The 14,086-nt window shown below is 40.0% G+C and overlaps 1 protein-coding gene across 2 annotated transcripts in view; it reads left to right on the forward strand.

The window, feature by feature from the left end:
* bank1 (B cell scaffold protein with ankyrin repeats 1) overlaps window positions 1-14,086 on the forward strand; it is a 188,610-nt gene that overhangs the window by 39,065 nt on the left and 135,459 nt on the right. The window lies entirely within an intron of this gene.

Below are 14,086 nucleotides of genomic sequence, written 5' to 3' on the forward strand. Positions count from 1 at the left end.
GAATTTTATCAGGTATCTGACTTTCTGTGGGACCTTGCCAGGTCAGTCAGACCAATGTCTAAAGACCAAGATGCTGGATGTAGATTTAGGATTTATTGTGAAGGATAACATGAACCAGACTAGGAATATGTCAAACAAAGACTCTTTCAGCAAGAAACATGTGGACTGGGACTGGCAGCATTGTGAGAAAGAAAATTAACGTAAGGTGGATGGAAATTAACAGAGGATTTGTAGTAGGTAAGAGTTTTATTCCTTGAAGCCCTTTCATTCCTCAGGGAACAGATGGGGTTTGGGAAAAGTGTTATGGACTAGAAGGAATAAACTACTTCAGTAGATGCATCAGATTTTATTAGATCAAATTGCTGCCTTGGAGCTCTTTCTAAAATGCTTTGCCTTGCCCCATTGTGTCTTATGGTCTTTCCTGAAGCTAAAACATGAACGCTGGGGTTTAAGAATTGCTAATGACTGCCCAGGGCCAAGGTTGTAATTCCTTGGGATGAGCTGCACTTGCAAAAATTGTTTTGAAAAGCTAGTAAAGAGTGACTACCTGGTTAGTGTCAGCCTTGCTTGACATTACTGCCTATGTAGGACTAAACCACGATTAAAGACAATAGAGAAAGAGGGAAATTCAAAAGCTAGGGATAAGAGGATGAAGAATTAGAATGTGTGTGTCCTAAATGAAATTAGTCCTGTATATTTCTTCAGATAGTGTTGCATCTTCACTGGGCTATGATTTGTGTAAGATTAGTCAATAGGGCTGTGCACATTTCTGTTTTTGAAAATGTGCTCTGGATGGTTCGGAGGATTTGGCTGCCAGGCAGATCACAACACCTAGATCTTTTTGGCTAATGGGGGCTAATAGGAACCAATGGGGCTGAGCGAGCAGCACTACCTGAGGCAGATGTGGTGTCATGTGGGCAGAGCAGCCTCACTAATCAGGAAAGTTGTTCCTCTTTCACTTTCTCCCCCAGCAGCCTCCTCCACTCCATCCCTTTCCGAAGGCCCTCCCCCTGCATCTGCTTGAGGCAAATGGGGACTTGCTTTCCCAGCAGCACTTTGTGCTACAAAAGCATTGAAGGAGTCTTGTGTTCCCTCCTGAGGCATGATGGGAGTTGAGGTTTTTCGCTGTATGTGCTTCTCACTTCATTTCTCAGCTAACTAGAGACTTGGCTGACTGTGTCCCTTCTTGTCGTGTGTGCTAGGGACTTCAATTCCCAGAACCCCCTCTTGTGGATTTTTATTTTAAAAAGAGTTATGGCAAAAACTTTAAAAATTTCAAAAAAAAAATAGTGGATTGGTAAAACATTCGGAAAGTTGGCAGGCTTGCAGAAGAAGTAAATTATGCCTACAAGTGAGGTGAGTTTCATGCTGATAGACCTAAAAACGATGAAAAAATTAGCCTCTAAAGCAGTGGTTTTCAACCTTTGGCCTACAACTCCCAGAAATCCCAGCGAGTTTACCAGCTGTTAGGATTTCTGGGAGTTGAAGGCCGAAACATCAGGGGACCCCAGGTTGAGAACCACTGCTCTAAAGTTTCCCCATTGGCTGTAATGGACCAAATCTTTTTAGCATGCAAACAAAACTTCTTCCTGAATTCAGGAAGCTCCCTACAAACAGAACAGGGGGACAGCAGAAACCTGGACACTGAAAGCGGCACGGGTTTTTGGTGATTTGCACACCCGTACTGGTCAATGAGAATGTATTTTTCGGATAAGATCATGGTAGGAATGTGAAATCTATAGCCCTCTGTATGTTGTTGGACTCTTTATCCATGAGCCCTAACCAACCAACATGACTAGTGGTTGGGGATACCAAGAGCTATAATCCAACAATAGTTGGTCACATGCTCCTCATCCCTGATTTAAAGGTTAGTGGGAAACAAACTGAATGTATCATGCTCATAAAATGTAGATCTGTATTAGTAGGAGTTCTATTTTGAGACATAGGAAGTTATGATGATTAAATAGGAATATGAGTGTCATTGTTTAAGACGGAAATTGACAAGTTGGAAAGAATTCAAAATAAAGGATCCCAGGATAATTGATCTTTTTAATCCTAAACTTACTTCTATCAAAGAAAATATTTCTAATTTCACTGTAGTTTAGTTCCACTTCAATGTGCTTATGTGTTTTGCCAAATGGTCTACAAGACAAATCAGATGAGGAAAAGCTGGAGGAAATGGGTATGTTTACTTTAGGCGCAGGAGATGAATGGGTGTGTGTGTATGTTGGCAGTTTTTAGTTGTTGAAAGGATGTCAGAAAGATAACAGCAAACAATTGTTCACTCTTTGCAATGAGCACATGATGAGAAACAATCAGTTAAGCTACAGGAAAGCAAATTCAAGTTAAACATTAGCAATGTTATTCTAACCTTAAAAGCAGTCGCACATTGTGGAATCTCTGGATATTTTCTAGAAAGGTTTATTTGGGGAAAGTATGCTTCAAGCTACTTAAACATTAAAATTCTGTTTCTTTTCCTTTGTTTATTTAGATCCATGAGCAATTAAAGCTATTTGACCACAAGCCCATCCTAACCTGTCTGGCCATTAAAATCTTCCATTGGCACCTTTTTTCACAAAGTGTTTCAGACACACAATACATGACAACAAGGAAAGAGCTCTCTCAGCAGTGTTTTTTCCATAATGGAAATCACTCCTTATAGAGAATCACCAGGCACTTAGTTTTGTTGTTGTTAACCCCCCCCCTTCATATGTGTTTGTTTGTGTGTGTGTGTGTGTGTGTGTGTGTGTGTGTGTGTGTGTGTGTACACACACACACACAGGTATGTCCATGATTTTCGCCAAGCCTGTGGCTCAAGGCAGCACACATATTAAAAAATATCACAGTTAAAAATACAGAAAAGAACATTAACTCCAGATTAAACCATTAACCATATTTTAAAAAACAGGCCTTCTGAAATATGTTTTAAAAAAACATGCCTTATTTATTTATTTATTTATTTATTTATTACATCACTTCTACCCCGCCCTTCTCACCCATCAGGGGACTCAGGGCGGCTTACAGTATAACCATACACATTAAAAACAGTTGTCATCAAATTTAAAAATCCATCAAGATTAAAAATTACAATAAAATTAAGAATATCCATTAAAATATACATAATTATACATTTAAATATACATTTAAGGCGCTTTCCATGTTCATGTGGGGTCTGTCAGTAGGTCATATATTCTTATCTCATTTTTGCTGCTACTCATGCTCAAATCCCTGGTCCCATAACCACGTTTTTGTCCTCTTTCGGAAAGACAGGAGGGAGGGAGCCTGCCTGACTTCAATGGGGAGGGCGTTCCATAGGCGGGGAGCCACCACTGAAAAGGCCTTGTCTCTCGTCCCCGCCAGCCGCACCTGTGAGGCTGACGGGACCGCGAGCAGGGCCTCATCTGACGATCTTAAGCTTCGAGGTGGGTCGTAGTGGGAGACACGTTCGGACAGATAAGCTGGGCCGGAACCGTTTAGAGCTTTATAGGCTAAAGCCAGCACCTTGAATTGTGCTCGGTAGCTAATTGGCAGCCAGTGGAGCTGGCGTAACAGAGGAGTAGTACGCTCCCTATACGCCGCCCCAGTTATTAACCTGGCAGCCTCCCGTTGGACTAATTGAAGCTTCCGAACAGTCTTCAAAGGCAGCCCCATATGAAATATGTTTGAATGTGAAATCGTTCAATTTAAAACAATATAGCCTTTACAGCCCTTTGTTAAAAGCCTTAAGTTCTAAAAGCCTGTCTGAGTTTTTAAAAAGTCTTTGCCTGACAATTAAAAAACAGCAAGAAGAGAGACTTTCCACCTCTTCATATGGCCCTTTCTGCCCATGCCGTTGTGCCGCTAAAGAGAAGAACTCAAAATATAATTCTCTTCAACCAGTAAGATGTATACAGGCAGGATGGTAAAAGTTATTAATGAGGAAAAATACTGATGTAGGGAATGGAGCAGCAGATTACTTTTGCCTGAATCTACACAAAAGCACAAGATTTTGCCCCTTCTTCTTTCCCTGGATGAATACATTTAGTGCAACTACGTTTGTACTTTGAACTCAGCTTGTAGCATCTGAAGCATGCTGAGCAAAAAGGGGAGAAAGTGGGAAAAGGAGTGAGAAAATAGGACATTTTAAAAGCAGCTGAAATATGAGACAAAAGTAGATTAATTATCGCTACCTAATTAATTGGAGGGTGTAAGAATTCCCAGTGTTCTTCTATGTGCAATTGCTTCTCAGACACCATCTGAAATTGCAAGCAACTACCCGCTCCTGTCTCTGCTCTGCAGCTTTCTTGCCAATTATAAGGCGGCAGAGAGAACCTGGAACCACCATTGCCTACCTTTCTTTACTCTCACTATTATGCAGCTCTGGCCAAGCTGTGAAACCATCCAGTTCAAAGATAGTATCCTGCACATCTTTAAGTCACTTTGTCACTCATTATTGGACTTGGCTACATACACGGTTATGAATGTATAGAAAGCAACATCCACTGGAGGAAATGGAAAGCTGAGAAGACTGCACCTCTCTCTACGTGCATCACAGCTGCAGCCTTTACCACAGATCCCCTGAGATCTGTAAATGTGTGTGCCTTTCCTGTCAAACTTTCTATTTTACAGTAACAACCATGAACCAACAAATCAATACTACACTGCAATCTTCCCTATCTGATGCCCTCCAAATGATAGTCGTAGTTAGCTGATGGTTATAGTCAAGCTCATGCAGATGACATCAGGGAACTATACCTTTTTCTTCAAAACTTTAGCATGTTTGATCCTACAATACTGCATTATTCTGGAGGAAATGTTAAATGTATTCTGCAAGAGAACAGCCTCCTTCAAAACTTTAATATTCCCTCCTAGAAACATGGCAGGTCCGTTTTTGTTCTCTCATCCACCCACGTCTCATTAAAACAAAGAATAACACACAATCCGGAATCAAAATCAAGACACACTAAATTCAGAAGATTTACTTCTAAATAAGTGTGCACAAGATTACAGCCCTAAACATTTTGTTTATTTCTTTCATCAAGGCTTTTTGCTCAAGGTCGTGCTCCAACCCTCCACACCCTATATTTCTCTTTGTGTTTAACAAGACCGAGGAATTAAACGAGTCACAGTCTGACACTTGCCCCCAATTTTTCAAGCAGGATGCGTCTTGAATTCTCCGGCACCAATAAAGATAGTGCAAGGAAGGCTTTCGGGCTTATGCATCTCTTTCATTTACATCTTGTCAGAATTAAAAAGGGGAGAATGAATGTTTTCGGAATATGGAACAGTACAGGGCAACATGCCTGCATTCATCTACCCACGCTTCCACCACCCACACATTCCTCCTGGGGCTATCAGAAAGAAAGAGCAAGCTAATCGCTCAGTGCTCCCTCCCCCACTGCCATGAATATATGCATAGCTTCAAGTGAGAAGTGCAAACACCCAGTCCTCCCACTTCTTTGGAAGGGCAAAACTGGCTCTTCGCCCTGTTTCTCCTAATGGACAGGGTGATCCAGCTTAAGGGAAATGCTGCTTTATAGGGGATTGGGGGAAGGAAGGAAGATGCTGAGATGCATCTCTTGGCCATATAATGCTTCTGCTGCTCCATCTAGTGGGTGAAAACCAGGAACGAATTGCACATGGCAGATGGTAGCTTTTGTGGATATTTCCTTATATAAGTCCTATGAGGGAATGCAATCATCTCAACAAACAGAAGAACATTAATTTTCCACTTTTCAGGAAGTTGTGTGTTATTGTACCTCTTGGCTTTCTGAATGCATTATGACACTCCGAACAGGCAATTAAGTACTAAAAATAATCAATGTTGACAACTTTGGGATAGGGAAGTAGAGCAAACCAGATATATTCTTTGGATCCTGTTCTGGTGCTTCAAAAATCTTCATCTTGAACTGATTCAGAGCTGATCTACTTCAGCTGGAGTTCTGAATCTGAATGAAGGTTCAAAAATTCAAAACTTAGCTCTTTCCATTGATTTATCATGGGAAATTGAAAAATATTTATTCAGTACAGTAGAGTCTCACTTATCCAAGACTCGCTTATCCAAGGTTCTGGATTATCCAATGCATTTTGGTAGTCAATGTTTTCAATATATCGTGATATTTTGGTGCTAAATTCATAAATACAGTAATTACAACATAACATTACTGCGTATTGAACTACTTTTTCTGTCAAATTTGTTGTATAACATGATGTTTTGGTGGTTAATTTGTAAAATCATAACCTAATTGGATGTTTAATAGGCTTTTCCTTAATCCCTCCTTATTATCCAAGATATTCACTTATCCAAGCTTCAAGCTTGGATAAGTGAGACTCTATTGTACTTTGGGTTTTCTGATAACCTTTTATGTCATTTGCTGTCAGAGCCTCTCTGGCCTAAATCCTATTTAACTCCCAATTTAAATAAATATTTTGAATCAATTGTATTTATTCATGTGTTGATGCAGCATTCAACAATTCATTTGTAGATTCATAGAGTTGGATGAGATCACAAGGGCCATCCAGTCCAACTCCCTGCCAATGCGAAATACAAATTAAAGTACTTCAGGTTTAAAATCTTCTAAGGAAGGAAACTCCACCACACTTCAAGACAGCAAAGTCTACTTTTGAACAGTTCTTAGCATCCAGATTATATCCCTAATATTCAGGCAGAATCTCTTTTCCTGCAGTTTGAATAAATTGTCCTCCTAGTTTCTGGAGCAGCAGAAAATGAGCTTGCGTCATCTTCAATGTGGCATCCTTTCACATTTGTAAACATGACTATCATGTCCCCTCTTAATCTTCTCTTCTCTAAGCTAAGCATATCTATCTCTTTGAGCTGCTCCTCATAGGGCACGGCTCCTAGTTAGAAATAAGATTCAGGCTTATATTTACCAAATAGCAAATAATTATCAGCACTATTTCCCTGTATACAGGAACCAATAATTTTTAATTTCAAACTTGCAAATTTCGTATGTATATGTATGCATTTGCTTTTTTGTCTCTTCTCCATTCCCTAATATTTTCGTAGAGCTTAGCCTGATTTCTCTGCAAAAATCATGTCAAAAGATCTCAAAATATGCAATAATATGGAGAAAGACTCTTCTATGGAACGGCCTGAACTATGACTATGGATGGGTTGATTTCCTATGTAATGTTTTAATTGTTTAATAGGTCTGATTTTAATCTAATTTAATTTTAATGTCTATATTATATATTTTCAAGGCATTGAATAATTGCCTCTATGTAAACTGCCTTGAGTCCCATTTGGGGTAGAGAAAGGTGGGGTAGAAATAGAGCAAATAAATACATATATCAATAAATAACATTATATAGGACCTCATCACATTGATGAGATCCTCCATGCTGATTCACAAGCCTCCATGGTGAATCAGCAAGGCAACAAGGCAATCCCAGCATCCCGAGCCCTGCCTACCCAACAACACTTTCACATCACACATGGATAAGCATCGCCACGCGGCTTCCCCCGCAGTAGCCCCATTATTTCTAATGGAACACAGGGAGTCTATACTGTCGTTGCAGTTAAGCAATGGAGCCCTGAAAGTGAGGATATGTTGTGTGAGGGGCGGCGTGGGGCTCTGTCACTCAACTGGGGCAAAAGCATCCTAGGATGCTAAAAATTCCTCATGTGATGAGGTCCTTAGAGAGACCATCAAATGGACAAGATGAACAAGCTTAGGTTTAGGGAGTAAGGCTAAGACTGGCAGGAATGGCAGTGATTTAAGCACCAGAGATATAAAAGAAATAATAGAAGAGTAGCATAATGTTGACAAATCAAGAATGAAAACTGTATGTATCCAAAGTACAACACCTAAATGAAAAAGTAGTAAGGCAAAGAACCAAGTAAGAACCTGGCAAGACAAATGGTGAGAAAGTAAACAATATATCCAATAAAGCAAAGATAGATGGGGAATGCACCATAGCCAGCAATCAATGCTGAATGATTGACTAAAGATTCTGCAATGCCTGGAGGGGGTGGAGGGGAGAGGGCAGCATGCAAGCTGGAAAATGGAAAAACAATATGATCTCTGAAAATCCTTTGGGGAAATAAAGTACATAGGCAGGTGTGAAAGGAATTGATTTGCTCAGACTTGGGAGTGATGAAGAATATCCAGTAATGGTGTACTAATCACAGTGATAGAGATTGATGAGACCTATATCTGATAAACAATATAACAACATGCTGATACATAGTTTAACATTGCTATAAAATTTTACAATGAAGCTAGGTGCTGCTCAAGACAAAACAAAAAAAAAACTCTCAGCTGTTAGCCACATACTGTCGTGCTTATTTATTTTTTAAACTTTGTAACAGTATTTTTGCTTCTCAGCCAAAAGTTCTATTGCAATATTTGCCTAAAGACAAAAAGATTTAATAATTTAGAACTAAGATTACATATCCTCCAATTTTCCAAAGATGAAAACCAAGGACTGGTTAGATAAGTGTGCCCAAAACAAAGTTTATGTACATTGAACCATCGACAATCATTGAATATTTCAAATTTTGGAATACCAGTTTAGAAATGCTCAATCTGTATTCATTTATAAATTATTGGTATGGGTAACTTCTTAAAGTACCTAAAAACTAAGGATCGTCTATCACTCATCTACATTCTTTCATGGAAATATGGGGGTTGTAGTTAGGTGACACACCTGCACTCTTTGACAGAGAAGGCTAAAGTACCATTAGCCTTTCCAACCCAGGAAGATTCATCTCTACCCCAGGCTTAGGAAACCTCACTTGTGAATAGAAGCCTCTCCAACTAGGAGGAGATAACTGAGCCATTACTTTATCTCCTGGCCACATATTATTCCCTACTTCCAAACTGGGACCTGTTTCTGAGCATTCCCTGCATACTGTCCAGAGCCAAAATGCAGAACAGGGCATGTATGTGTCCTGGGAGTAATTCAGCTTGTAGGAGAGAGGGAAAGTATTACAAATAAAACAGCATAACTTTTTTAAAACATTCAGCTCAAGCATAACATACACCGGGTACCATTTTGTTAGAACTGCTCAACCATGATGTCACGCCCTGGCAGCGGAGCACTAAGAACCAACACACGGAGGCCAAATACAATCTAATATCTTTATTAAGGAAATATTATAGTAGAATAAAAACAAATAGAAAATGTAGTCCAGCAATAGACCTTTCAGGGAAGGTCAAATATAGTCCAGAAATATATTGTCCAGTATTTAATATTAGAGTTCAAAGTGGTAATCCCAAAACCGAAACACACTCTACTACCAAGCAGTAGAGTGGGGAAAGTGTCCAAAGTATTTCTAAAGTTCAAAATAAGTCCAAGGCAGGAACTGGAAACAAGGCTAAATACTTGGCATAAGATGTAAAGCTGGAAACACGACGAGATAGTTCATGAAAACTTGGCAAGGCAAGGCAAGGCAAGGAAACTGGAGTTGCAGACTTAAAACGCAGTCCACACTAGGCTGGAACCGAAGTTAGTCCTGAAGCTGATCTGTTGACTCCGCGTGGATTCCTTGGTGCGGGGAACTTTTAAAGAACCTCAATCTTCCTGCAGAGCAGGTGTCCAGAGCTTCCTTTCCCAAGGGAAAGAGAAGCGAAACACAACTTCATCCAGATGCGTTCCTCCCTGAAAATTCCCAGGGGAAACTTAGCTAATTATCGTCCTGTCTGACTGCTAATCTGGTGCTTCTCCTTGTTTGTTCTTTTTGACCCCGACTCACCGCATAGAACTCTTTTCTCGCGAAGGGGGGGAGGCGCTGGGAAAAGCGTGTTCAAGGTCCGTTTTAATGGGCTCTTGGCAAGAATTGTGAACAACAGGCATCTGGAATGACTCCGTCTCCTGCTGAGACGGCAAAAAACCCATGTTGTTGTCATCATGATCCATAATGGCGCTGGGGTCAGAACTCCGAGGCCCATGGGACATCACATATGAAGAAAGAATATGGGATGAACATTATTCTGGACAGAAGACGGTTGTGGCTGCTGGCTTTGCAACAGACAGATGGGTCACTGGAGACAGAATGATTATTCGACATTTGTTCAATAATGAATATTTATTCTAGGCTGAAATTCACAGCAGAGCTGAAGCAAATGGATATACGGAGGATAAATTGACAATCCTACTATGTAAGCATACAGTAATATCCTTTTCCTGTAAAAGGAAATGGTCAATGGACATGGCATTCTAAACACTGTAGATCAAAATTATAACTTTACAAAGGTTTGTTCTATGGCACATGTGCACATGGACAATATACAGGCCATGGTTGTCTTCTGAGCAGACTGGGTGGATCTACAGTTGTAGCTGCCAGTTTTCCCCCTACCACTAGACAAATTGAGCGAAAGGTAGAGGCACTACATAGACAGCATCAAGCTTCTTTGCCTCCTGCCTTCTTGAAATCATATACTTTTCTACCCTCAGCTGATTGGTGTTGGGAAATGTGTGATGGCTGGCATCAACATGCGTGGAAATTAATCCTGTCTGTCTCATCCCCAGGCTGAGATGGGCAGGAAGAGAAAGCAAATGCATATCCCCACCCAACTTAGCACATAACTATTTGACACAAAACCTCGTTGATCCCTTTTGAGCTTTAGTTCTACTAAATTATCTGAATATTTTTTTTTGCAACAACTTGAATGGGGATTCCTTTGGACTGATTGTGTTTCCTGGGAGGGAGGACTAAATGATGGATCTCCTGGTGTATTTCCTGTGAAGTTTTAGGACTAGCTACAACTTTGAGAACTCAGGCCAGGAAGAGGCATTTTTCTGAAAAAAATACTGAGAAATTCCAAGACAGGGTGGAGTTAATGCCTTTATCTGATTCCATAGTCCTCCTAAATACCTGGTTCTGATGACTTCTTGAATGGTATGAGGTAATCTTTGGCTCAGAACTTCTGTTCTGACTGTCTTTCCTTCAGTACATGTCCACAGGTGAAGGGAACCCCACCCACACCAAAATTCAAGTGGGACGTCACAAGAAGGGTGAAGCCTATGTATTTAACATATCTCCACCAAGACATGCTACCTAGACACAGATTAACCAGAGTCTTTCTCCATGAGTCTTGATTCAGCAGTAGATCATTCTGTTATGGTTGCTTAATCAATTTTCTTTTGTTCAACTGCTGGTAGTGATTTTCAGGCATCCAAAATTTATCCTAAATATCTTTAACATTTGTCTTGTAGGGGTAGCTTTTATGATAAACTGCCTCCCATTAAAAATTTTGTCCCAGTTCAGTAATAGCAAAGGTGCATGTACACAGCACAATTGATGCAGTTTGACACAATTTTAAACTGCATTGGCTCAATGCTATGGAATCATGGGTTTGTAACACACCTGCACTCTTTGACAGATAAGGCTAAAGAACTTGTAAAATTATGACTCCCATGATTCTATAGCATTGAGCTATGTCAGTTAAAGTGGTATTAAACTGCATTAATTCAATAGTGTCATCACTCCAGGTCAGTAAAGCAATGAGTCAGTTTTAGTTGTAAATGTAATGAAACTACTCAAATGATTGAACCATATTCCAAAAACGATTTCACCATCTTGGCTCAGTCCTTTCAAGTTTAGAATAAAAATTAGTGGATTCACTGCCTTACTGACATGGGAACTATCAACTTCCCCATCCCATGCAAGCTTTGTAGTCATATATTTATGCATTGTGTATAGCAGTTTGCCCAGGTTCATTTTTCTTCTATATTCTGACCTGCTGCAGAGTTATAAAAGTTATTTTTGGACTACGGCTTGCAAAATCCCTTAACCAGCATGGCCATTGTCTGTGTTGGCTGGGTTTTTATTTATTTCATGTCAAAAGCATTGTACAACAAATACATTTCAAATAATGGAAATTAAAAAAAAAAGAAATCACAAGCAACTAAATAGTTTTGGACCAAAAACGGGCAACAGCAACTGCATTGTCTGTAGCTTTAAACAACTCCTCCTCCGTACATGAGGCAGGGCATTGTGGGCAAGCATACATATGCGGAGTTGTTTGTTCTGCTCCACAGTCACACAAGGTGGAGGATTCCTCCAGGTAGTGCCACCTTGCCAAGTTGTCTTTTGATCTGCCCACTCCACTTCTGAGTCTGTTCAGAGACTTCCAATTCTGGACATTATGATCCAAAACAAGTAACATTTCCAAGTTGCTATTCTGCAAGTGTAAATTGAGTCTACACATTTTTAGAATTTTCCCCAAAGGGACAGAATCAGAAACAAGGATCTAACTTAAGAAACCATTTCCGTGGCCACTACCATAGACAACTTCCAAAGTGTATTCATTTCTGGTCTTTGAAAACTACTTTTGTTATGTTATGCAGAATTACTTAACCACTATCAGCTCTTACCAAAATGGCATTCAAACTGTATTAAAGCTAAACAGATTACAGTCCTAATGGCAAAATAACTGCAGACTTGGGACTTTTTATCTTATTCTATGGGCTTTGTCAGCATGATTTCTAACTGTAAATGAAAAAATAAAGCAATTTTTCACCTTCAGATATGTGCTCTCCCACAAGCCTCGTGCATAATTGCTCTCTTTTTGCCATAGCTGATACATATAGGCTGTGCCTTGTGGGAGCAGCACTTTAAATAATGGGTGCATAAATGCACGTTCTTTCTTGTAGGATTCAAACATCTGAACTCATTAGCAGTGTCTAATGATGCTTTGGCTGTGTTTTGAGCTGGGAACTAAATAGAAAAATCTGTGGTCAAATCCCCTTGTGGTTTCAGATACTTCTGCTGAGAATGATAGTGTATCGGAAAGGGCAACTGTTGTCTGAAATTGTTTTGTTTGGCATGCTCTTGAGAAAAATATCTTGGTATACTTCACATCTAAAGCGTCTCAAGTTGCATTTTATGTATCGCAGTAATCAAATATTAGCCCAGTTTCTGTTACATATATTTGCTGTAGCAGTTATTCATTTTACTGCATATTGTGCTGATGCTATAGATTTTATATGTCTCTCTCTTTAGAGAGACAACAAGGCATAGTAATGTTCAACTATGACTCTGTAGAGTTGTAATGCAGTATTAATGCAGTTTGACACCACTTTAACTGCCATGGCTTAATGCTATAGAATCATAGGAGTTGCAGTTTGGTGAGGCACCAGCACTATTTGGCAAAGAAAGATAAATCCATTACCAAACGACAACTCCCATGATTCCATAGCATTGTACCATGGCTGTTAAAGTGGTGTCAAACTGCATAAACGTACATTGTAGATGAACTCCTTGATTCAAATCCCCACTCATCCATGAAAACCCAGTAAGTGACCCTGGGCAAGTCACAAACTCACAGCTTAAGAGGATGGCAAAGGCAAACCCCTCTGAACTAACCTTGCCAAGAAAACCCCATCATAGCATCACCTTAGGTTCTCCAAAACCTGGAAACCTCAAGGCACACAACAAGAAGCTCTTTCTTGAACTCATATTCCTCAGTATTTCATTTCAGGCAGTCTAAAGCAATTTGGACTGCTGTATCATTTGCTTTTAGCTCTATGCCGTAAAAATGAACTGGTGAAATGACTTTCAAATGGCATTTTCCCAAATAAACAGAAATTGGGTTATCTAAGTCCGAACAAATAAAACTTACTATGCACTTCTGCCTGTCTATTCAGGCCTCTTCTACACAGGCCTTTGATTCTGGAAGAAAGTGGGATAAAAGGTTGGGTGACTAGATGATGCACACTGCAAATGCATGCAGGATCACAAGATGACATGAAAACACATGATAAAAAGGTTTGCTTAAAATCAGTGATCAGGCAAAAAATGTGCTGCTACGGAGCACTGTATATCTCTGAACCCCCCCCCCCCCCCAAAAAAAAAAGAACGAGTTCCTTGCAATATGCTGGTGTAGACTGACCCAGTGCTTATCCTAATTTTATAATCCTGAAACAGCCGATGAGGGGTGTAAGCAGATGGAGCCAAATGAAAGCATGAGAGGAAAGCAATTCCCATGAGAACTCTTTCCAACCGTTCCTTTGTTGTCATATTTTTGAAATTAAACAGAGCTTGAATTTACATAGTGGGCACCAGCATTGCAGGCAAATGACCCAAAAGGGAGACAAGTTCAAAGGGGCACAAGGAGGGTGAGGAGAGACAATGACAGGA

This window comes from Anolis carolinensis, chromosome 5 (assembly GCF_035594765.1).
Source record: "Anolis carolinensis isolate JA03-04 chromosome 5, rAnoCar3.1.pri, whole genome shotgun sequence".
Taxonomy (NCBI): Eukaryota; Metazoa; Chordata; class Lepidosauria; order Squamata; family Dactyloidae; genus Anolis; species Anolis carolinensis.